This window comes from Pyxicephalus adspersus, chromosome 6, assembly GCF_032062135.1.
Source record: "Pyxicephalus adspersus chromosome 6, UCB_Pads_2.0, whole genome shotgun sequence".
Lineage (NCBI taxonomy): Eukaryota > Metazoa > Chordata > Amphibia > Anura > Pyxicephalidae > Pyxicephalus > Pyxicephalus adspersus.
In genome coordinates, this window is record NC_092863.1 from 32,386,853 (window position 1) to 32,410,279 (window position 23,427).

A 23,427-nucleotide genomic window follows, 5' to 3' on the forward strand; every position below is an offset into this window, starting at 1 on the left:
TGCAAACTAATTGCAGGCAATACAATCCTTGCAGCAGCAAGTGCAAGTGCAAAGTGCACATTTGGAGTCCCTAAAAGGAGTTAACCATACTCCCAGTATCTGAGGATCTAAAGAAATTGTTCCAATGATTTGGATTTCGAGAAGGCAGCCAAGGATCACCAAACTAGACTGATGGAAAGAGGATATAGCTGAAAATCACAACCTCTCTGACGGTCTAATTATGTCAGTATTTTTATGTCAAAAGCGGTACATTGAAAACGGTAAAATTTGAAACAGAAACCATAGATTATAATATAATAAATAATAATTATAAAAAATAACAATATATAATACATTAACAATATAAATTTAATTAAATAATTTAATCAAATCAAAACATTGAAATTTGTGTAAACAAGGGTGCAATATTATTGATAAATTAGTATATTGGTCTAGTAGACCGATTATGGTAAATTTTGAAACATGGGACTGCACAAGTCCGACGTCACAATCATAACAGTAGAACCGGGTTTCCTTTCTGATCTTCCTTCCACTGTCATCTCTCTTTGAGCAACAAACCATGCACATCCTTGTAGGTGCTGGCTTTTTCTCGGTTGGTGGGATGTAGTCTGTGGTTGACAACTGCAATAGCACAACATCCAGGTCCATTCACGGCCATTGATGGTGTTTGGTAGTTAATGACAATACATTCGGAAACTTTCCAAATGAAGTCAGAATGACTCACAGGCCTGTCACTCTTGTTTGTAGAGAATGTAGGCATTCCACAAGCATTGCTCAACAAGATGCCTGAAGACGTTTTTGTAGTACTTTTGCTGTTTCCCCCTTTGCTGAGTAGAATGTAATTGCTTGATTAGCTCTGTCCACACCTCCCATAGTGTTATTGTAGTCAATCACTACTTGTGGCTTCAATATTTCTTTCCCACCTTTTTTTTCGTACCAAAACAGTGGAGGCATTATGGACTACGGTATTCATTAGGGACAGTTTTCTTGTCACTCCATCGCAGGGCCATCATTTTGCCTTTCTGCCAGGCAACCATTTCTCCTGTCTTCAGCTTCCCTTTTGTAAATATTAATGGCAGGTTGCACTGGTTAGCCCTAACGGTTCTATACGCATCTGTTTTGTATTGCATTAGAAACTCATAAAGTTCAGGAGGAGTATAAAAGTAAAAGCAATAGCTCTTATTGTAAAAGCAATAGCCCTGATTTAAGTAATGGCTCAATGAACGAGAGAACAGAAGATGTTGCCAGATTACAATGTAATCTGCTTTTAAATTTCCGACCAGGCCACGCCTCCCCAATGTACTGGCGCTTCATACATACCATCAATCAAGTCGGGGATGTGATGCAGAAGCAAGATGGGGATTGCTGAGGACACCGCTGGATCATGGGGAACAGGTAGGAGTTTTGTTTTGCTACCAACATAAAAAAATAAAACAAACCAATAAATAAACAAAAAAGGAAATAAGATAAAACTAAACAAACAAAGCAAAAAGCTTTTTCTCTTTAGGCTACTCTTTTAAAAGGGATTTGAAATTCATACACTCAGTCAGTACCAGGAATTTAGTTGCCTTCAAGTTAAAGATCCATTTTGTTTTCTTTTGTAATATTTGTCTATCAAAATTACCAACCCTGGGATCCGGATATATCATTTTGAGTGTTAGAATGTTAGAATCTAAAAGCAGACAGAATTTTTCACAGATCTGTGTTTGTGTTGGCTGAAACATTGTTTAATTTAGTGAACTTTCCTCAAAAACCAACAAATTGCATTTCACCTGCTGGGTGACATTGAGCTTCACCAAGTGCTGGTGTACCATAGCAGAGCAACCACATGGATGGAGCCTCAGGTCTACATAAGGTACGCCGTCAGATGCTGCGGGGCTTTTTAAGGAGCAGTAGCTATGGTGGCAGCTCCTTCTACTCATGGACTGTATTGGGATGCAGAATACCTATCTTTAGGCAGAAGAAAGCATATCAATTGTAAACTTTAGGATAATGCTTCATATGAAGTAGTAATCCAGTTATTAACTTATTAACTTATCCAGTTATTACTTTTTAATGGCACACATCTTTCACTCAACTCCATTTAAAACCTCTATATGAGCTAAGAAATCAGCATATTTTAAAATTACTTATTATTTACCAGTTAGGCAAGAGTTAACCTAGATCAGCTCCTCTACATAGGCGTCTGTCTAAAACGCTTACGATGTCAGATCGGAGGAGCTGCCTGGGGGTAAATATTGCGACTTTCAGCAGGCTAAACCATCGAACTAGATTTTCCCAAAAAAGTCACAAGCACACACACACGCTCTTGTTGGCTTCAATAGATATATAAGTATATGTGTGTGTGTCTATCTAGTTATTATAATCAAAAAATCCAAACACAAATGCTGCTTTTTTTTTGTTAAAATATTTCAATGTCCATTTTGCAATTTTGAAGTCAATGTTAATGCTAGGGTGCTGTGTTTGTTGCCATATTGTTTGATTGAAATTGTTTGATTTTGCATAATTGCCATTATTACTACTATACAATAGTGCTAAGATCAGGCAGCACAGCACAATGACAACAAACCCACTACCAACAATGAACAGAGTTGTGACAAAACATTGCTGAAGAATTGCTAAACAACAGAAACTGGCTTTACAAACCAGACAAAAAAAAAACAACACATTGCAGCAACAGATGAAACTAACAATAATGAAGATTAAAAAAAAAATCACATCAATGCATACCATCCAAGCAAACTTAATTAACACACACACACACACACACCAGTTCAGTTAAAATAGTACTAATGAAAATGCATATGTATTTCTATACATTTAAATGTATTTTGACATACACACACGTGAAATCTCTAAATGTTCCTTTACTAAAATATTTGATTTCTCTAAAGTCAAACTAGAATGAAATTTTAATCAGGTTTTTTTTTTTTACAGTTATACTATTGTGTGATGACATATTAGAAAGTGCTACTTAGTATATATACAGCTTGATAGAAATTAGTTTACAGTGTTGCAACCAAAAGAAAAGGTATCAAAACAACAAATGTAACTATAAATGAAGCAAGTTTGTGATTAAGTAGAATGTAACATAAAAAAGTAGCACTTACACTTACAAAAAAAAAACATCAAGCATTAAAGATTCAAACTGACCTGTAAAATGGACTTGAGATGCGCACAGAACAGGGTGCTAATCAATTGCTATCACCTCAATATTGAGCTTACTATCTTCTTCTGAATGGCGCAGCTGACAATTAATCGCCTTAATTGGCATATTAAAGATCTTTGCTTATTTTTGCAGGAAACCAGCAGTCTCAGCAGCCAATGGCAGCACTCAGAAACGAATCTGTCATAAAAGTCCCCTTCAGCTGTGCACAGCCCCATAGGGCTGCCAATAAAACACATCAGGCTGCACGGGTAAAGGCAAGCAAGGGCTGCTGCTATTTCTTTTATCTTTTTTTCCTATTTTCTTTGCTATTGCAAGTGAAATCGTTGGACAGAATAAGAAATTCCAGCGGGCTCTAGCGGGCAAAACCTTGTTTTTGCCAGTGAACTAGTATAACGAGTATAAATATAAAGGATCAGATTAATAAGTTATTATGGAATGTTAAACTGTCCAAAAACCAAACAGCCACATTTTAGGTACTGCACATGCCCAATTGCATGGAAATTTTCAACACCTAATTAGGTGAATTATAAGTAAATATTGAGTAATTCGGTGAATTATAGCCTACAATCTAAAATAAATTTCCATGCATAAAATGTAACACTTTTTGCATGGAAGTTTGGAAAGAATTAGAATACCTGGCATTCGCGTACGCGTCCCTCGGCGATTCCTGATGATGTGCGTGCGTGCGCCCGTCGATGGGGGTCGTAGCGGGAAATTCAAATATTTTGTATTGGATTCAATACAAAGTCCTGTATCCAATCCTATACAAAATAATACAAAATATATTTATGTGGTTTTGTCTATAGGTATGTGACGTTGGACTGTTGGACACTAGGGAGGTGTTTTAGAAAAATAGATTACTACACAGTATATCGAATTATTGCATTTTCAGTATTTTTGATTTATTTATTATCTATTTCTTGTTTAAACTATTTTTTTTGTTTTTTATTTAATTTTATTAAAAGTCTTTTTTTTTATATATGATTGTGTGTTTCAAACTTTTTTTATATTCATGATATCTACTAGAGCCTTGTTCGGACATATTTCTGTAAGTTACAGGTCTACAATTTAAAAAAAAATCATGAAAAACAGTGTACTGCTTTTGGTACAGAAATCTAGACATCAGTGAAACGCCCAGGTGGTTAAGAAGTCAATGTCAATGTTAATGCAATGTTATTGTGTTTTTGGCCATATTGTTTCATTAGAATAGTATGTCTATATTACCACAATAAAACGTTAACTACGTAAAATGTGACCTTTTAGCAAATAGGTTTATTTTGAATAATGTTTTTGTCCATATTTTGTTTATTTTTAATGTGGGGTTTGTTTTTATGATCTCCTTTACTATGTCCCAGGACCTCCAATGCAAAAATTCTATTGTGCCTGTTTTTAAGCAGTTCCCTTCACAATAGGCTTATTAAAACTCTGTGTGATGTAACCACTATGTGCGTGTCAACTGTTCTATTAGTAGAAAAAATTTCCAGAGAAGGATCCACATTCCAGTAAGTTTTTCTTTTAGGTGTATATTTGTTTGATGTGCATTCATGTATGTACATACATGCATATATATATCTGTATGTATAAATTATAGGAAGAAATAGTGAGAAATAGGCAATGAGGATTTGTTTAGGCCATATTGCTTAACATGATTCAAATAGAAAAGATTGCCTATTTCTTCCTATGATTTCTGATGCCATGGGCTTGGCCAAGCAACATTCATAAAAGATATTGGTTCTGGTAAAGGAGGGAACCCCCTTTATGAGGGAATCCTCTGCACGGATTACAGCTGAGAATGGAGCGTCCTGTATTGTTCTTTCAATGGATTGGAGCTGCAGACGAGAGCTGGGCAGAGGTCCACACACCTAAGTTGGCTGTTGACAACTATGTACATAGACATATTTTGATGTGTGTATATACGGTTTGTAAAAATCTTCATGATTCTACCCCATTACGTAAGCTCAATCAGAGGTAGATCATTTGAAGAGCACTAATTAGCCTCCTCGCTATCAGGCAAAGTTGGAAATTATCTTTTTTGTCCAGAGGAAAGTGGACGCCCTCTGGTAGAATGTCTTCTGGATAGCCCAGACTACAATCCTGATTTTGGTGAAGGCACATCATTTTACTGTGTCACATGGATATTCCCGTTTTTTGTATTTTTACATTTTTTTATTTAATTTTTTTTTCCCGTGTCAACAAAATAAATCCACATGGGCTGCATTTTCTGACGTAATGCAACGGTGCTTACATTTTGCCCCTGGATTGTCCATAGTTATACTGACAAATGGTTGCTCAGAAGTTTTGGACGTAGGCAAAAAATATCATTTAGAAGTTCTGCTTTAATCTATTCACCATTCCTAACCTTAAAAAATCTACTTTAGTCCGGCCCACCCACTTTTTTTTTCATTTTTTTATCTACAGCTACTGGAGTGCCCTTGCCAGCACCTCCTCCACAGGACACAAGTTCCCCATCTGAATGTAAGTATTTCTCCATTTTAGATATTGTGAACATTCCTTAAAAACTATGAAAATGAAGTAGGAGATAGTTTGTTAGGCCTAGCTCCATCAACTAGCATTAGAAGTCTATGACTAGCTTCATGTCTAGGCAACTTTTAACAGAAGACAAAGGTTAAATGTAACTTAGCCAAATTTGTCCCTTGTGAAAACCCACAACCTTCATTGGCAACAAACTGCATCACTTTAGTTCAATAGCCATAATTAGCTTGGCCCTATGAACAACATTTCTTCCGCAAAAGAGTCAGATGAGATGACATAACTTGAATTCTTTAGCACTGTGCAATTTAAGAATTAGCTGTATATTATACTGTAACATTTGGTCGGTACTTACTTCTCTTATTTTTTTGGTCTCCTTCTACAAAAACAGCCAGTTCCACATCGAGGGCAGGGAGGGGCACTAATTGGCCAAGCAGGAACACGGGGTTGGATGGCAGCAGCACTAAACGGGCGAGCAGGGGCACTAATTGGCCAGGCAGGGGCACAGGGTGGGCGGCCAGGAGGTGGAAGTGGCCAGGCAGAAGCTGGGGAGATGGATGTCGCTGGCTGCTCTGCAGGGGATGGGGGTCCGGCAGGACCTATTGGGATTTGCCAACCCAGCCTGTGAATAATCGCCTGCGTTAGCTGCGATTGTTGGCCCAGGGATTCACTAGTGTTGATGTTCGAATTCGGGTTGTCCTTATATTCGACACGAATATTGCTGTTCGAATTCGGGTAGACCCCACCCGAAAAACACGGGATTCGACAGCAAAAATTCTGGAGGAAAAAAAAAATTTTTTTTTCTTAAATTATTTATTTCATGTGTTTTTTATTTTAAACTTGTTCTTTTTTATTTTTTACAGGTTATCCGACAATGACATTATGAATCATAATGTCATTGTGGGATTCCTGGACCCTGGGAACTTTGCGGTCACAGCTAATTGAAAGCTGGTGCCTTCAATTAGCTGTAACCGCAGGCAATACGAGGGCAATAGAGGTTGAATGGAGATACTATCTCCATTCATTACCTCTACTGCTCTGTGATTGGCTGAGAAATAGGAAACCCTGATGACAGCTCAAGCATCATCAGGGTTTCCCTTTCCTCAGCCAATCAGGGAGCAGAGTAATCAGCAGAGCTTTACTATGCTGACAGCTCCCCTCCACTGATTACCCTCTCAGCCCAAGAGGAGCTGTGACATGTATTACGCATACAGAACATGTCACAGCTCCTCTTGGGCTGCAGCAACGATCAGGGGAGCAGAGCTGTCAGCATAGTAAAGCTCCGCTGATTGCTCTGCTCCCTGAGGAAAGGGAAAGCCTGATGACAGCAAAGGCATCATCAGAATTTCCCTTTCCTCAGCCAATCAGGGGAGCAGAGCAATCAGCATAGTAAAGTTCTGCTGATTGCTCTGCTCCCTGATTGCCTGAGGAAAGGGAAATCCTGATGATGCTTGAGCTGTCATCAGGATTTCCTATTTCTCAGCCAATCACAAAGCATTAGGGATGAATGGGCACAAGTCTCCCCATTCATCTCTAGTGCTGAATGGCTGAGAAATGTAAAACCTCAGCCAGAGAACTAGGGGTGAATGGAGAGGCTTGTCCTCATTTAACCCCTAGTGCCCTGCAATCCCTAACTGTAAGGAGGATTTCCAGGGTCCTGTTCATTGCAACCCTGGAAATCCTCCTGTCATTAGGATAACCTGTAAAAAAAAAAAAAAAAAGTTAAATTACACAAACACACACATTAATGAAGTAATTTTAAATTAAAGCCTTGTCCTATTTTTTACTTATATTTTAACCCTTTCAGGGAATGAGTAAGGGTGGGTCCAGGGTGGGGCGGTGGAGATCTGGGAGTCTCCTTATTAAAGGGGGTTTCCAGATTCCAAAGTCCTGCTAAAAGCCCCCATTGTTTTCGATGGAAGCTTTCATAAAAGCTTAAAAACGCTTGAAAAAGCCTCCATTGAGTTCAATGGAAGCATTTTCCCACGTTTATCCAGCGGTTTAATTTTTTAAATGTTGCAAGCAACGTTTAAGATAACGCTCAAAAATGTGCCTGAAGGAAACGTCCTGGTGTAGATTAGGGACTTCAAACTTGGGCTTTAAAAGCCTCAAGTTTAACACTGGGGAAACAGTCCGTGTAGACTAAAGCTGCATAGACACGTCCAATAATTATCGTTAGAAATGACCAACGAACGACTGATGAACAACCGATTGACCAAAAAAAGTGACCAAGGACGCCGACGAACGAGGATTGTCGTTGGAAATGAACGACCACAACGGTGGATCTGATTGGCCGACGATCTTTCACTATCTATTGTGTACGGTCGTTCAGTGATTGTGCATGTTTCTGTGGTACACTTTCTCCTTTACATGTCCCTGCATCGTTCAAACGATTGTATCTAGCGTGTGAACACTGTTGGTGGATTATATATGAACGATCACATTGTGTACAATATGATTGTTCAAGTATAATCGCGCATAACTGTTGATCGGTCGCAATCGTTCATTTTCTAACAATAATTATTGGAAGTGTGTACCTAGCTTTAGCCTAATATTGATGTGAGAGGTGCTCTTTAATATTCATGTGAAGACCAGGGGTATGTAATAGTGTTATGTATCTTTTTACAATGTATCTTTTTATGTATCCTTTTATAATGTATCTTTTTATGTATCCTTTTACAATGTAACTCTTTACAATGTATCTTTTTATGTATCCTTTTATAATGTATCTTTTTACATCTGTTTGGAGGCTGTAGAAGCTCTACACAGTGCTGAAAAAAAACAGAATTTTTCCTCCCATTGACTTTAATGGTGTTCGACTTTGAAATTCAACCACCCGAATAATTTTTGCTACGAGCGAATAGTTGCCGAATCGAATAGTGAGCTATTCGACCAACACTAGGATTCACTTAACATGTTACAGAGATGGTCAACTCTGAACATGTAGGCACCCAAAGTGGCCTATTGTTCTTGGACTGATCCTATCAGACAATGCATGGCCGCCAGATGTTGTTGGGTAAACTATTTGAACTTGGGGTAGACATCCTTGACCCCACTACTCTATCAAAATGGCCAACCAGCCTCTGAGTAAGGCTTAGAAGCTTGCTGCCAACACTGTGTTGACCCCATCTACTTGCATCTACTGGTTGCTATAAATGGAACATAAAAAATTACTACAATATAACATTACTTGACATTGGAACATTGACAAAATGTTAGACACATTTATTGTGAATCCTAAACATTAAACATGGGTTGCTTACGGAAACCTCAGGCGTTCCCTCTTCTTCTTGTGGTAAATGTCCACCTGAGGGACCCTAAATAAAAAAAAAACACAAATGGAACACATTGAGAAAGGTTAATTCCCCCAACACATCCCAAAAAAAACACTAATGGACCAGTTATTGCCTATCTCTATAGTGGATGCAGCCCGTGAAAACTCTTCAGAACAAGAAACCAGCAGACATGGATGTTCTACAAAGGCACTTGATTTCACATCAAAATAAATCAATGTGGTGACAAGTCACATCAAAAGTCCCCAATATTTGGCACAGGCAACATGATTTTTGACATTATTAAGCTCACATATTCCCAAAGGGAGGCTGCACCAGAATCCTCTGCCAAGGAAACTTAACAAATCATATATATATATATATATATATATATATATATATATATATATATATATTATAGAAAGATTGAAGGTTATTACTGCTTTTGGAAGGCTGAACACACACACAAACCAAATTACCTGTATTTTCCTCCAGGCTTCTCTGCAGTGGATCAACAACCTCCTCCTGTACATGGTGATCTGTTAAATAAAGCACAAAAACAAATTAAATAGAGTGAGCTTGACTCTAACCCAAGTTCATTTGGATTGATCGCTTCACCACAAATCTAACCACAAAACATACCACTCCCAGAGCCAAAAATGTGTGAAATTAAGTGTAGTTATAAACATGATTAGAGACAGATGCACATTGTCAAACAAGATATACCATGATGGTTCATCTTACCAGGAGGAAGTCCAGTGTCATCTCGATGCGAAGTGACATCCTCATCATCCACATGACCCCGAGCACAGAGGGCAGGAGGGGATTGCTGCGTCTCAGGGTGTACTATTGTAAAAAAAATTGAAATACACACATTGTTGATGCAAGTCAAAAGAAGGTAAAAATACACTAAAAAGGTCATTTTAAAAAAAGATCTCATATTTCACCCCAAACATAAATAATTAAAAACACAATCCTATTTTGTTCTGAATGCTAATGACTAAACTTAAATCTCACAAAAATGCAAAAATCAGTTTACATTGGTAATGAGGTAATGCAAAAGGATTGAACTCACATGGTTGCCAAGCATCGGAGTCATCATGGTAGTATTCCCCTACCACTGTTTCTGGCCCAATGAATGACAACGCCAATCTTTCATACTCCCTAAGACGCTGCTCAAGATGTTCACGATAGGTCCCATTCCTTCTGGCTTCTGTGCCCAGGAGACTTTTGATGTGTCTGAAGACGTCAGTGACACGTTTTTGACTCTGGGTAATGGTCCGTTGTGTACTGCCCACTGCACTAACACTCCTGGCAATTTCCTCCCAGAGTCCCCGCCTTACAGCATGGGGGGTCTGGGAGTACAAGCCTCCACGGAGTTGTGGAAAATGTTGTACGTAGGACTCCATGAGGGCTGCATAAATGCCTTCTTACGTTCTGGTCACTGGTTTGAGGAGCAATAAAAAAAAATGATTTTGTTGGAGCAAACAAAATGAGTTTGTTGGCACAAAGCATTTAAATATGTTTGGTACTAAGTTAAATTGTCCCTGGCATTTTTCTATACAAAATGACTAATATGATTAGAATCATGTAAATGAATAAATAAAGCATACTATCTGGTATGTAAGCGTGCTTGACCCTGCTTGTGAGCTTGGCAATCAATGTGCTTTGATGTTGTGCTTGGCAACCTGGACCTCCTTCCATTACCGTCAGGTGTGTTAGAATGAGTATGCAACTCAGCTAGACAAATAATTGACAACCTGTTTGGACACCAAGTGGAAGTGTGTTTGTATAAAATACGGTTAACATCAGGCAGCACAGCACAATAACAACAAACCTATAACACTACCACAAATGAAAGAGGAGTTGTGTGGCAGCAAATCAATATGAGTGCAAATGTGAGAGTAATAAATATGTACATAATACATTCAAAAACCAATATGTGACAATGTGACTTTGAAAATGGGACAAAGGCAAACCATGCAGACATTTGTACTGAATATTAGTTTCAAACAAATGAAAAACATTGCAGAAGATTTGCTAAACAACAGAAACTGTCATTTCAAACCAAGTGCAAAAAACATTGCAGCAAAAGATGAAACTAACAATAATGAGGATTACAAAGTCACATCAATGCATACCATCCAAGCAAACTTACTTGATGAACACCTCCTTGTCCGAACAAGGGTCTAGTAGATATCATGAAAATAAAAAAAGTGTGAAACACAATCATGTAAAAAAAAAAAAAAAATTACTTTTAATAAAATTAAATAAAAAACACAAAAATCAGCTTAAACAAGAATACATAAATAAATCAAAAATACTGAAAATGCAATAATTCGGTATACTGTATAGTAATATATTTTTTTAAAACACCTGCCTAGTGTCAAACAGTCCAACGTCACATACCTATAGACAAAACCACATAAATATATTTTGTATTATATTGCATACAGGACTTTGTATTGAATCCAATACAAAATATTTGAATTTCCCGCTACGACCCCCATCGACGGGCGCACGCACGGACATCATCAGGAATCGCCGAGGGACGCGTACACGAACGCCGGGTATTCTAATTCTTCCCAAACTTCCATGCAAAAAGTGTTAATTTTTTTTGCATGGAAATTTATTTTAGATAGTAGACTATAATTCACCAAGATCCTCAATAATTACTTATAATTCACCGAATTACCGCATAACTCACCGAAATATGTCCAAAATTTTATAAATTTAATAATAAAATTTTTTTTTATAAAACATAAAAAAAAATCATAAAAAAAAGTTTAAAAAAAAAAATAGTGTATAACGTAATGTACCTGTACAGTAGCTTATATAATATATATATAATATAATTATATATATATTATATAAGGATTTCTTTGTATTGGACTCAGTACAGCTTTTTTGTATTAAGTTCAATGCAAAGCAATTTGAATTTCCCTCCCCGCCTCCCACCCGCACCGACACATGCAGCGACGTCACCGGGAAACCCCGGAGATCGTCACTGCACTCGCCGGATGAAGACAGAAGAGGACAGAGGTGTCTGGAGGAGCTGCGGGGAGAAGTTGAGTATTTTTTTTTAGAGATCAACGCTGGAACAGAAGGAATCATCACAGTGGGGACCAGGTAAAATCTTTAAACCCGAACCAAGGTCGGGTTTAACGGTCATGTGGTTAATACATGTATTATAACTTGTTTGCCTATAATCCTTTACTAAAATATTTGATTTCTCTAAAGCCAAATTAGAATAAATGAATCAATTTTGTGAATGAGTATGTTGCAACATAAAAATGTAACACTTACCCAAAAGAAGATGAAGCATTAAAGATTCAAATTGACCTGTAATGGACTGTAGATGGGCACAGAACAGAGAGCATGTGTGCGCTAATATATTGCTATGATCTCACCATTGACAGCTTAACAGATCCTCCTTAATCACACAGCTGAAGACTAATCTCCTTAATTGGCAGATTTGCCCCCCCTATTGCTCATTTATTAAGGCAGAAATATGTCTGGCAAATGAAGATTTGTGTACTAGCACTTGGCTCTGGCCTGCTGCAAAACGCCTCGTATATTGGCTCATACTTATGCACGTCAAACGTACGCGCATTTCATTGATAAATCAGGGCCAAAGTGTGTACCTTTAAGCATCAATTTCAATTTAGGAAAAAGTCACAAGATGCCAAATCTAGTGAAAATGGAGGATGTTCCAGTGCAGTAATGTGGTTGTTTCACAGAAAGTGCAGTGTGGGAGGGAGCATTGTCCTGATCAAGAATGAAACCATTTCCCCACATTTCTGGTTGTCTTTTCCTGACTCGGGTTACTCTCAGCTTTGCCAAAACTTCCTAACAATGTTGGTTCACTGTTGTGCCTTCTGGAACCCCATTGCAAAAATTACATCCTTCATGTCAAATAACACAATGAGAAGGCTTTGAATATGGACTTGCATTGACATACGTTTTTTGATTTATGGTGATGAAGGTGTTTCCAGTGGATTGACTGCTCTTTTGTTTCTGAAAGATCCAAGTTTTCTCACATGTGGTGACTTTTTGAAAAAGGTTCAGGTGCACCTCACGATTCTGCAGAATGTCAGTGCAAATCTCTTATGTGGGATGTGGCATCATTTTCTCTTTTTTAGACCCCATTTTTCCCTTTTTGTTTAAAAGTTTAAAAGTTTAGCAATGCATAAATTTGAAGTTTTTAGCAAAATTTCACACCAGATCAAGAAGAGTTCCTTTATGAAGAGAAACATATGTTAATTTCATTTGTAATTGATGTTTTGATTCCTCTTGTTTATATGAAAATTATTTTTCTGGGTATATATTCATTGCATTTCATACAAATTCAAAAATCGGTAAATGCATTATATATGTATTGTATAAGATGAAGGCATGTTTATTATTGGATAAGTCTCAATTTTACCATTTTTTCAATGTTCAATGTTTTAATGTGTATATATAAAAGCAATAGAAAAGAATACATGAAAAAATGAGAGACAAAATTGTTATATTTTAAACAGTTATATGAACTTTCCAGTCCATCATTAAAAATATAAAAAATATAAATACTACTGTATGAAAACGAATCATTGTGGTATAATTGCTCCTGGCTGTTACAATAAACATTTTTCAAACAACTATTGTTTTTTGTGTTAAACAAAATATAAAATAATATATAGTGGCATATTACTGGTGGATGCTCATGGTAACAGGAAGCTTACAGTGCAGATTGGAGGCAGCAGAATACAAAAGTCCAAAAAAAACAGCAGTTTTTGTTTAGGCAAGTGTTACAGCACACTCCCCAGCACTTCACAACAAAACAATAAACAGTAGCCTGGCTGGGCCTCTGGCTACCTCGCTAAGGTGCCCTCTCTTACTATCACATACACTATATCAGTACTGTTACCTCAAAATTTTGTAGTACTGTTTGGCCACTGGCTTTCCTGGAACCCTCTGGCTCTCTCCTAGCCTGCAACACTCTGGCTCTCTCTCAGCCTGGAACCCTCTGGATTTCTCCCAGCCTGGTACACTCCGGTTCTCTCTCAGCCTGGAACACTCCTGGCTCTCTCCCAGCCTGGAAAACTCTGGATCTCTGTCAGCCTAGAACACCCTGGCTCTCTCTTCAGCCTGGAACCCTCTGGTTCTCTCCACAGCCTGGAATCCACTCTGGATCTCTCTTTAGCCTGCAACCCTCTGGCTCTCTCTTCAGCCTGGAATGCACTCCGGCTCTCTCCCAGCCTGGAACCCACTCTGGCCCTTTCTCAGCCTCTTGATGATCACTTCCCTCAGCTTCTTGCTGATCAATTCCCTCAGCCTCTTGCTGATCAATTCCTTCAGCCTCTTGCTGATTAATTTAATTCTACCTTGCACCTGAGTGCAGGTGCATATAACCCAGTCAGTATTGGATTGGGCCAAAGAACCCACCCTTCACTTTCCTTGGCCGGCTCCAGGGCCCTAAAAAAAACTGGTTTTCTTCTAAACAATTCATACAAATACTATCACTTTCATTTTCCAGGAGCCATTCTAACACTTTCCCTGACATTTTAGGGACACTCTGTCATATATATATATATATATATATATATATATATATAAAACCAATATATTTTCTTGTGTTACCAACTTGCAAGTTAATTTAGGGAAATAGACAGTGTGGAATATTATAACAATGGGTCCCATACTGTCCCATCTGTGATAAGAATCTGATAAAATACTAGTTAGTTTCTCATTAACCAACACAATATTAGGAAGTTGTACTTGCTACCTGGCATCCACTGAAACATAACCTGGATCCCTGATTCGTACAATACTTTAGTCGAGAAGGGACCAAGTACCATCTCAACATAACTTTATATGTGGCTTTAAGTACTGTTAAAGTCAGAGAACAAAAGGCATTTTTGGACTATGCCTTAAGCCATTCCTAAATTGTCTCCCATAAAAAATCATATTAACCCCCTAGCGGTAATCCCAAGTCTGACGGGGTACCTAAAAAAATAAAACCACTTACCTTATTCCGTCACTGTCCCCCGGTGTCCTGCTGGTCCCCACAGGTCCTGGGGACATGTCCTCCTCCTCCGATCTCCAGCTGTGAAGTGCAGGGACATCCTATGGGGTCGGTACATGCGTCGGTGCAGCCCGGACCTAGTGGAGGGAAATTCAAATAGTTTTGTATTGAATTCAATACAAAATAGCTGTTTTGAGTTCAATACAAAGAAATATTCATATATTATATATATAATATAATATATATATATATATATATTATATGCTACTGTACAGTTATATTACATTATACATTTTTTATTTATTTTTTTAAAAAGATTTTTGTGGGTTTTTTTTAAGTTTATCAATAAAGTTATTAACTATTAGAAATGTGTCGGTGAGTTATGCCTAAGAATTATAGGTCTACAATGTTAATTAAATTTCCATGCAAAAAATTGTATCCCTTTTTGCATTGAAATTTGGCCAGAATCAGACCGCTAGGGTGGTTAATGTACCTGTGGGAGAGAAACCCTATTTAATGCCGAATACAGCGTGGAAATTAGCTTGGTTGTCAAAGGAGTTCCTAAACAAATGTGTTCTAATACTGACAGTTTGTACGGAAGAGTATGATTACAAATCAGGGATCCGATCCAGTGCTAAGCTGTAGATATCTGAAAAATATTTTTCCTGGAGCATTATGACCTTTTTGTGTTTCAGCCCAAATCACTATTTTGAACTTATTTAACATAGAACATACAGTTAAATAATTATGAGCCATCCACCATGTGAATAATGCTGGAGATTCCCATCCCAGGAAAAATACTGGATTAATATGGATAGGAAGCAATGGGAGAAAAAAAGACAACAATCCACTGGAATATCTAATAGCATCCCATACTCATAACAGATGTCTCAAATGTGGGCTTGAGACAGATGGACGGAGTTTGGACTCAATCCATGGTAAGGCTTTTACCTTCATTGGGTGCTATAAATTCTGCTCTAGCTGGACCCATAATGGAGCCGTAGAACCCACTTACAGTAATGTGAGTAAAAAGTGGAAACAATTGTCTGCGAAACGCATCGAAAAAATTCTCAAGTATATTCAACGTGAGAAAATTTTTTAGGTATATGTAAAAAAAATATATTTTTTATAGCATGAAATGGGAATTAGCATTTACATTTTATTAATTGGCATCCAAGTGCATACATACATTATAGATTTTCCATTCATAGAACAATCTTTTATTGAACATATTCATCATAGTTTCTAACTGCTGTTTTTGCCAGGACTGTACAATGCTGGATGCCAACTTTTTAAGTTAATTGCAAAGCCTCTGAACACAGTGTGATCACCAAAAATTGTTGAGGTAAAGGGGTCAAAGGGACCTGTGGGAATAAGAGGTCTGTCTAATATAGTCAGCTGTTTCAAGATATTTGATGTTTTTTGTTTATTGCATCCATTGACTAATTTGTCTTTTTTTAGGAACTAATTTAAATTTAGGAAAAAGAAAATAGTCACAAGGTGCTACATCTGGTGAATATTGATGATGTTGCAATGTAATAATGTGTTTGTTTTACAGAAATTGCTGTGTGAGAAAAAGAGTACCTCTGATGAACATTGAAATCTTATTCCCACATTTCTGGATGTCTTTTTCTTATAATATTGCTGGTTTACTGGTTTTATCCTTCTGTAGCTTATATGCCAAAATTACACATTTCATGCCAAAAACATGATGAGTATGGTTTTGAATTTAGACTAGCTTTGATGCGTTTTTTTGATTCTTGGTGAAAGTGTTTCCAGTGCATTGCCTGTCAGTTTGATCAGGATCATACTGGAAGTAGTTCATACTGGATCTAGTTTTCATCACCAGTGATGACTTTTTGAAAAAGGTTGGGATCCACCTTTATGTTGCTGCAGAATGTCAGCACAAAATTCCTTGTGGCAATCTTTTTGCTTTGGTGTGAAATTGTACTGCAAATTTCAAGTTTATGTATTACTAAACTTTTAAACTTACCATGACTTCATGAAAGGAAACACAACTGTAATGAACGGTGCCTGACAACAAACTGAAATAGTGCAGTCATTTGTTGTGCATGTTTGCAAAAGTTTAAACATTAATGGCAAGTGCTCATTGTGTGATCTAAGCACACACCCTGCGCTAAGATTTCCCAGTAGGCTTAGCAACAATCACCAGCAGATTCAGAAGGGCCATCACAGCACAAGGTTAACCAATCTGTTAATCCTTGCCAAACACAAACTCATAGGTAGACTGCCACCACTTGCTTAGGCGGAAGCACACACTGTTACCCTGATTTATACTGTACAATAGCTATACAATAGCAACAGTGTAAAATAAAAGGTAGTATCTGTGAAACAATACTTAAAGTGGAACTAATCATAAAGATATGAGTAGTAAATGTAAAGGAAAATATAGTACATTAGTCTGCTTTAGTTAGCTTTTCTTTTGGATCCTAAACCTAATGGGGAATGTATTGGCTAATATTTAGTTGTCCCTGTTCTCAAATCCAGATAGAAGTCAAAATGATGCCATCCCAGCCTAGAAAGGATATGAGTGTAATTTATTAATTATGGTGTAACAATGTGATACATTGCATTACTTCCTCTAAGCTAAACTGTACACACAATTGTTGAAATAATTTACCTCTATTTTGTTGGTAACATATAACTTAAAACAGAGCTTTTTTAATATACATGTCATCCACATACATCTAGCTCTGTAGAACTGCATTTCTTGTGCAATCGCCCCACACTGCTTCAGAGTTCAAGGATTTAAAATAAGATATTAAGCCAAATATTATGCTAGGGGTGCTCAGAATTAATTCCATTGTTGTATTAATTACTATTAGCATGTGCATGTCAGTTTATGCGCACACTTCTAGTCCATCTCATATACTGTGTGTGGATTTCTTGCACAATAATATGTACCGGATTCTTCAGGTTTAATTCCGGTGAACTTACAATACACTTCTCCTTTATTTGTGTCTCTGGTCAGAGTCAGTCGACCTTGAACAGAACTGGCATACACTGTACTGGCATCATACCATATTACTCCCAACCATGCCAGCTGTTTCCTTTCAGACTGCCAGATCCAGTGCACACCATCCAAGTTATTTTTGTCAGTGAGGGAGGCTCCGGTCACTTTACAGGTCAGTTCCAAAGTCTCTGTTGGTTTCACAGTCCCAGGACCAGACTCCACCATTGTGATCTGTGATGTGACATCTGAAAAGCAAAGGAAATGTTTGTTATCTATTGGATATCACTAAATATTCTTACATATAAATTAGCAGACCAGCTTACATTGTACACAGTGCACCAGACACAGAAATCTAAAGAGATGAATCATGTCTGTGTTGAACACCCAGCTCAGGATAATGTTGTGCTGATTTTGTTTAGCATGACTTTCGAAAGCTGACTCTATATTTATATATTAGCTGATCTGAATATATTTACATATTTCTGTTGTTATGTAGACTGGTGTGTTTTAATAGCCCATCGTTTCCCAGCTCAAAAGCAAACTGTAATAGTGTTCTTTAGGGACAGAAAATGCATTTTGTTAACATAACTTCCAGGAGGGTTAAATTGCTGCAGTTTCCTTCTGACTTTATATGCACTTTTGACACCAAATGTTGCAAGTGTTACCTGCAGATTGTACTATAAAATGTTGGGGTTCCTTGTCTGAATACGCTGATTTGGCAATGCCTGTACATGTCTGCCACTATTTGAAAGCTATGCTGCTTGTAGACTATTTTTCGGAATGTGGAGTGTAAATCAATTTAATTAGCCTGTACATGTACCTGTAACTTGTAATCTGAAAATGCTGTCAACCACAGGTACTCATTTTCATCCCTACTCTACCAAGAGGAAACATGAAGGATTTAAAATATTTATTAGTGGAATTAGGCAGAATAGGAAGCGTTGCAGTAAGGATAAGTGAATTAAAATCTGGAAATTAAAAGGTTTGAGAAGTCCCAACTGTATGAACACATACATAGCTACATTACATAGCTAATCACAGCTATGTAATAATGTTTTGAATCTGATGATATTTAGTTCCAAATAGAATATATAACACACTAAACTTACGTGGATAAATTAGATTTTTTTGAATTTCCCTTGTTCAGTTTTGAGTTTATTTGCTCTTTCAGGCCAATTCTACCAACAACTTTATATCACAAGAGCCCACCTAATTGGATACAATTTGAATAGATGGAGTAAGTAAGACCTACACACTATTACATAGTCAAGCTCTTTAAAAAACAAAGGGAAAAAAAGTGTGTACTAGAATGTATATCAAATAATTACATAAGCATATCAGGAGTTTATCAGACTGATTCATCAAGCCAAATCAGAAGCTCGGTGCACATGCGTATTTGCGATACGGAATCGGAGGCCTTCAGTCAATTTATCCACCAAATCCGAGGGGGCTAGCATACTCGTGCGGATGTCATCGACTGAAGCGATTTCTCCGATGGATATGTGCAGCCTTGGCAGTTTCACACTGGTGACTTTGCATTAAACTCACTGTTCCCCTAAAAAAGCATTCTTTCTAATGGCCAACATATTACCCTTAGTCCTAAAACAAATGTTTGTGCTGTTCAAATGTTTAAAACATCTATATGAGTTCAAAATAGGCAAATTTTAAAATGACGTATTTCTTTCTGGTTAGGCAAGAGTTCAGCTCCTCTACATAGGCGCCTGTCTAAACACTTATAATGCCTGATCCTGATCGGAGGAGCCGCCTGGGGGTAAATACTGCAACTTTTGGCAGGCTAAACCTCGGACTAAATTTTCCCACAAAAATCACAAGCACACACACATTCTTCTTTGCTTCTATAGATGTATTTATATATATACACGTGTGCTTTGTTTGTTCTTTTTAATTTTTCGTCATGTAAATTTAGTGATTTTTTTGTTTATTGTATTTTAATGTGACCTTTTAGCAAATGTTTCTTTTGAATAAAGTTGTTTCTAAAATGTTGTCATTTGTTTTTTGGGGGTTTGTTGTTATGTGATCTCCTTTCCAATCTCCCAGGACATACAGTTTAAAATGTCAATTGCGATTGTTTTAAAGCTGTTCCTTTCTGAATAGTTTGAAAGGCTAAAAACAGCACAATTGTCTAGTTAAAACTCAGTTGTTTGATGCGCTCATAGTAGTTCCCCAAACTTCAGGAGTATGTAGCTTATAGGTATGCACCAAGGCGGACACACTATGTGCGCGTGAACTGTGTTTTATCAGTTGAAAAATGCACCACACTTGCACAGTCCTCATTCAGGTAAGTTTTAATTTTTTTGTATATATTGCTTGTTTTGCTTCATATGTACTCATGCATGTATGTATAGACATGAGTGCACATAAAGCAAAACATGTATGTATGCATTTAGATGTGTGTACACATACATAGAAAATAGAAATTATAGGAAGAAATAGAAAGAGGGCCTTTTGGACCATATTGCTTCACATGCTTTAAATTGAAAAGATTGCCATTTTGTTCTTATGATATCATGGGCTTGACTACAAGCAACATTCATGGATGATATTGCCTCTGGTTAAAAGAGGCAAGCAAGAAAATATTTGAGACCAAGTGGATTTGGCCCTGGAACTTTCATATACTAGTACTATTTGTTTTGTGTAAACACCTAAATAATGCATACACTCCAGTATTTATCAGCATTAAGTTAAGCAACAACACAACATCTGTTCATTTCTAAGAGTGTGAGACCCTGCTTGTGAGCTTGGCAATCATTGTGGTTTGATGTTGTGCTTGGCAACCTGGACCTCCTTCCATCACCATCAGGTAAATTGTAGGCCTGTAACTTACAGAACTATGTCTGAACACGGGTCTAGTCTAGTAAAATTAAATAAAAAACAGAAAAATCAGCTTAAACAAGAATACATACATAAATCAAAAATACTGAAAATGCAATAATTCGGTATACTGTATAGTAATATATTTTTCTAAAACACCTCCCTAGTGTCGGTCACATACCTATAGACAAAACCACATAAATATATTTTGTATTATTTTGTATTGGATTGGATACAGGACTTTGTATTGAATCCAATACAAAATATTTGAATTTCCCGTTACGACCCCCCGTCGATGGGCGCATGCACTGACATCATCAGGAATCGCTGAGGGACGCATACGCGAACGCCAGGTGTTCTAATTCTTTCAGAACTTCTGTACTTCCATGCAAAAAATTTAACACTTTACATTTTATGCATGGAAATTTATTTTCGATTGTAGGCTATAATTCACCGAATTACTCAATAATTACTTATAATTCACCAAATTACTGCATAACTCACCGAAATATGTCCAAAATTTTATAAATTTAATAATAAATTTTTTTTTTACAAAACAAAAAAAAATCTTTAAAAAAAAAAAATAGTGTATAAAGTAATGTACCTGTACAGTAGTTTATAATATATATATATATAATACAATTATATATATATATATATATATATATATATATATATATATATATATTATATAAAGATTTCTTTGTATTAGACTCAATACAGCTTTTCTGTATTGAGTTCAATGCAAACTTATTTGAATTTCCCGCCCCGCCTCCCGCCCACACTGGCGCATGCAGCGACATCACCGGGAAACCCCGGTGATCGTCACTGCACTCGCCGGATGAAGAAAGAAGACAGAAGACGGACAGGGTAAGTATTTTTTTTCAGTTGTAATCTGATTGTCATACAATGTTGTATGGCAATCAGACTGCAATGTAACGCTTGTTTATATTTTTAGCTACCCAGACTTTAGTTCGGGGTAAACCAAGGTCGGGCTAAACGCCCGGGTGGTAATGCTCATAAATACTGGAGTGTATGCATTATTTAGGTGTTTACACAAAACAAATAGTACTAGTATATCCAACTTCCAAGGCCAAATCCACTTTGTGCCAAACATTTGCTTGCTTTTCCATCCCTTCAGGGTATTTTTGCAGATTTGAATGGCATTTTAGATGTTGGCCCACTATATTTAATTGACTTACTCACCTCAGCTTGGTAGTGGAAGCACATAAAGGTAGATTCCTTCTTATAACCAGAAGCAATATCCTCCATGAATGTTGCATGTAGCCAAGCCCATTATATCAGAACTCATAACAAGAAAAAGGCAATCTTTTCAATGTAAAGCAATATGGTCCAAAAGCCCTTTTTGTCTATTTCTTCTTATAATTTCTCTTTTCTATGTATATGTACACACATCTAAATGCATACATACATGTTTGGCTTCATGTGCACTTATGTCTATACATACATGAGTGCATATGAAGCAAAACAAGCAATATACACAAAAAATACAAACTTACCTTAATGAGGACTGTGCAAAAGTGCGGTGCATTTTTCAACTGATAACAGTTCAGGCACACGTTGCGGGTCCGCCGTGGCGCACAACTATGAGCTACACGCAGCTTAAGTTTGGCGCAGAACTATGCGCATCAAACAACTAAAGTCTGGCGCAGAACTATGCGCATCAAACAAGTTTTGACAAAACTTTGAGTTTTAACAAAACAATTGTGCTGTTTTTAGCCTTACAAATAATTCAGAGAAAGGAACAGCTTAAAAACAATCACAAATGTCTTTTTAAACTTTGTGTCCTGGGAGATTGGAAAGGAGATCACATAACAACAAACCCCCCAAAAACAAACAACAACATTTTAGAAACAACTTTATTCAAAAGAAACATTTGCTAAAAGGTCACACTAAAAATTAAAATTTTACTATTAAAAAAACAAACAAAACACATGTAAACCCACACAAAATTGGCACAACAAATATTTCATTCAAAAAATACTTACCAAACCAATATGCAATTTTGCCCTATCAAGGGTGGAAGCAATGGATTAGAAAATATTTATGCATATTTATGCAGTGTTTATACAAACACTGAAAAGCAGTAATAAAGGCAGAATTTTGCAATCAAACATGGCCACAAAAACAATAACATAGCATTAACATGCTTCAAAATTGCAAAATGGACACTAAAACACTCAAAGTAAAAAAAAAATAAAATAAAAAAGAAGCTATTGTGCTAAAGGGTAAGCAAAGTATCAAATGCAGCAACATGCAGATTAATTAGGATAACGAACAAAACAACAGCCCTTCCAGGGAAAAAAAAAAGACAAAAAGAAAAAGCAAGTTAAACCACACCCTAAATATTCTCAAATTTAGGCGCACAGGTGATAGAAATTCACTTGCAATTAGCACTTGCGCAGTCTGTCAAAATTGTCTGTTTGTTTTTTTTGCAATAGGACATTTCATTATCATTGATTGATATGATCCTTTAGATTTGTACACCAGTAAATAGATGTTCTATTAACCACCTGGGCGTTACACTGAGGTCTAGATTTCTGTTCCAAAAGCATTAAGCTACGTACACACGTCAGATTTTTATCTCCCGATAATCGGCATCGGCCAATTATCGGGTGAAAATCTGCCGTGTGTACAGTCGGTGTCGTCCATCGTCCGGACG

General features: G+C 37.0%; 1 long non-coding RNA gene and 1 gene segment (V, D, J or C); both read right to left on the bottom strand.

The window, feature by feature from the left end:
- The window catches only part of LOC140333452 (immunoglobulin heavy constant mu-like), a gene marked incomplete in the record, with an annotated part of 720,383 nt that overhangs the window by 136,213 nt on the left and 560,743 nt on the right, over window positions 1-23,427 (bottom strand).
- On the bottom strand, window positions 1,182-9,574 carry LOC140333474 (uncharacterized). Its single transcript, XR_011921368.1, has 3 exons — window positions 9,411-9,574; window positions 8,923-8,976; window positions 1,182-1,412 (listed from the first exon to the last, which is right to left on the bottom strand). It is a non-coding gene; the product is annotated as an uncharacterized lncRNA (long non-coding RNA).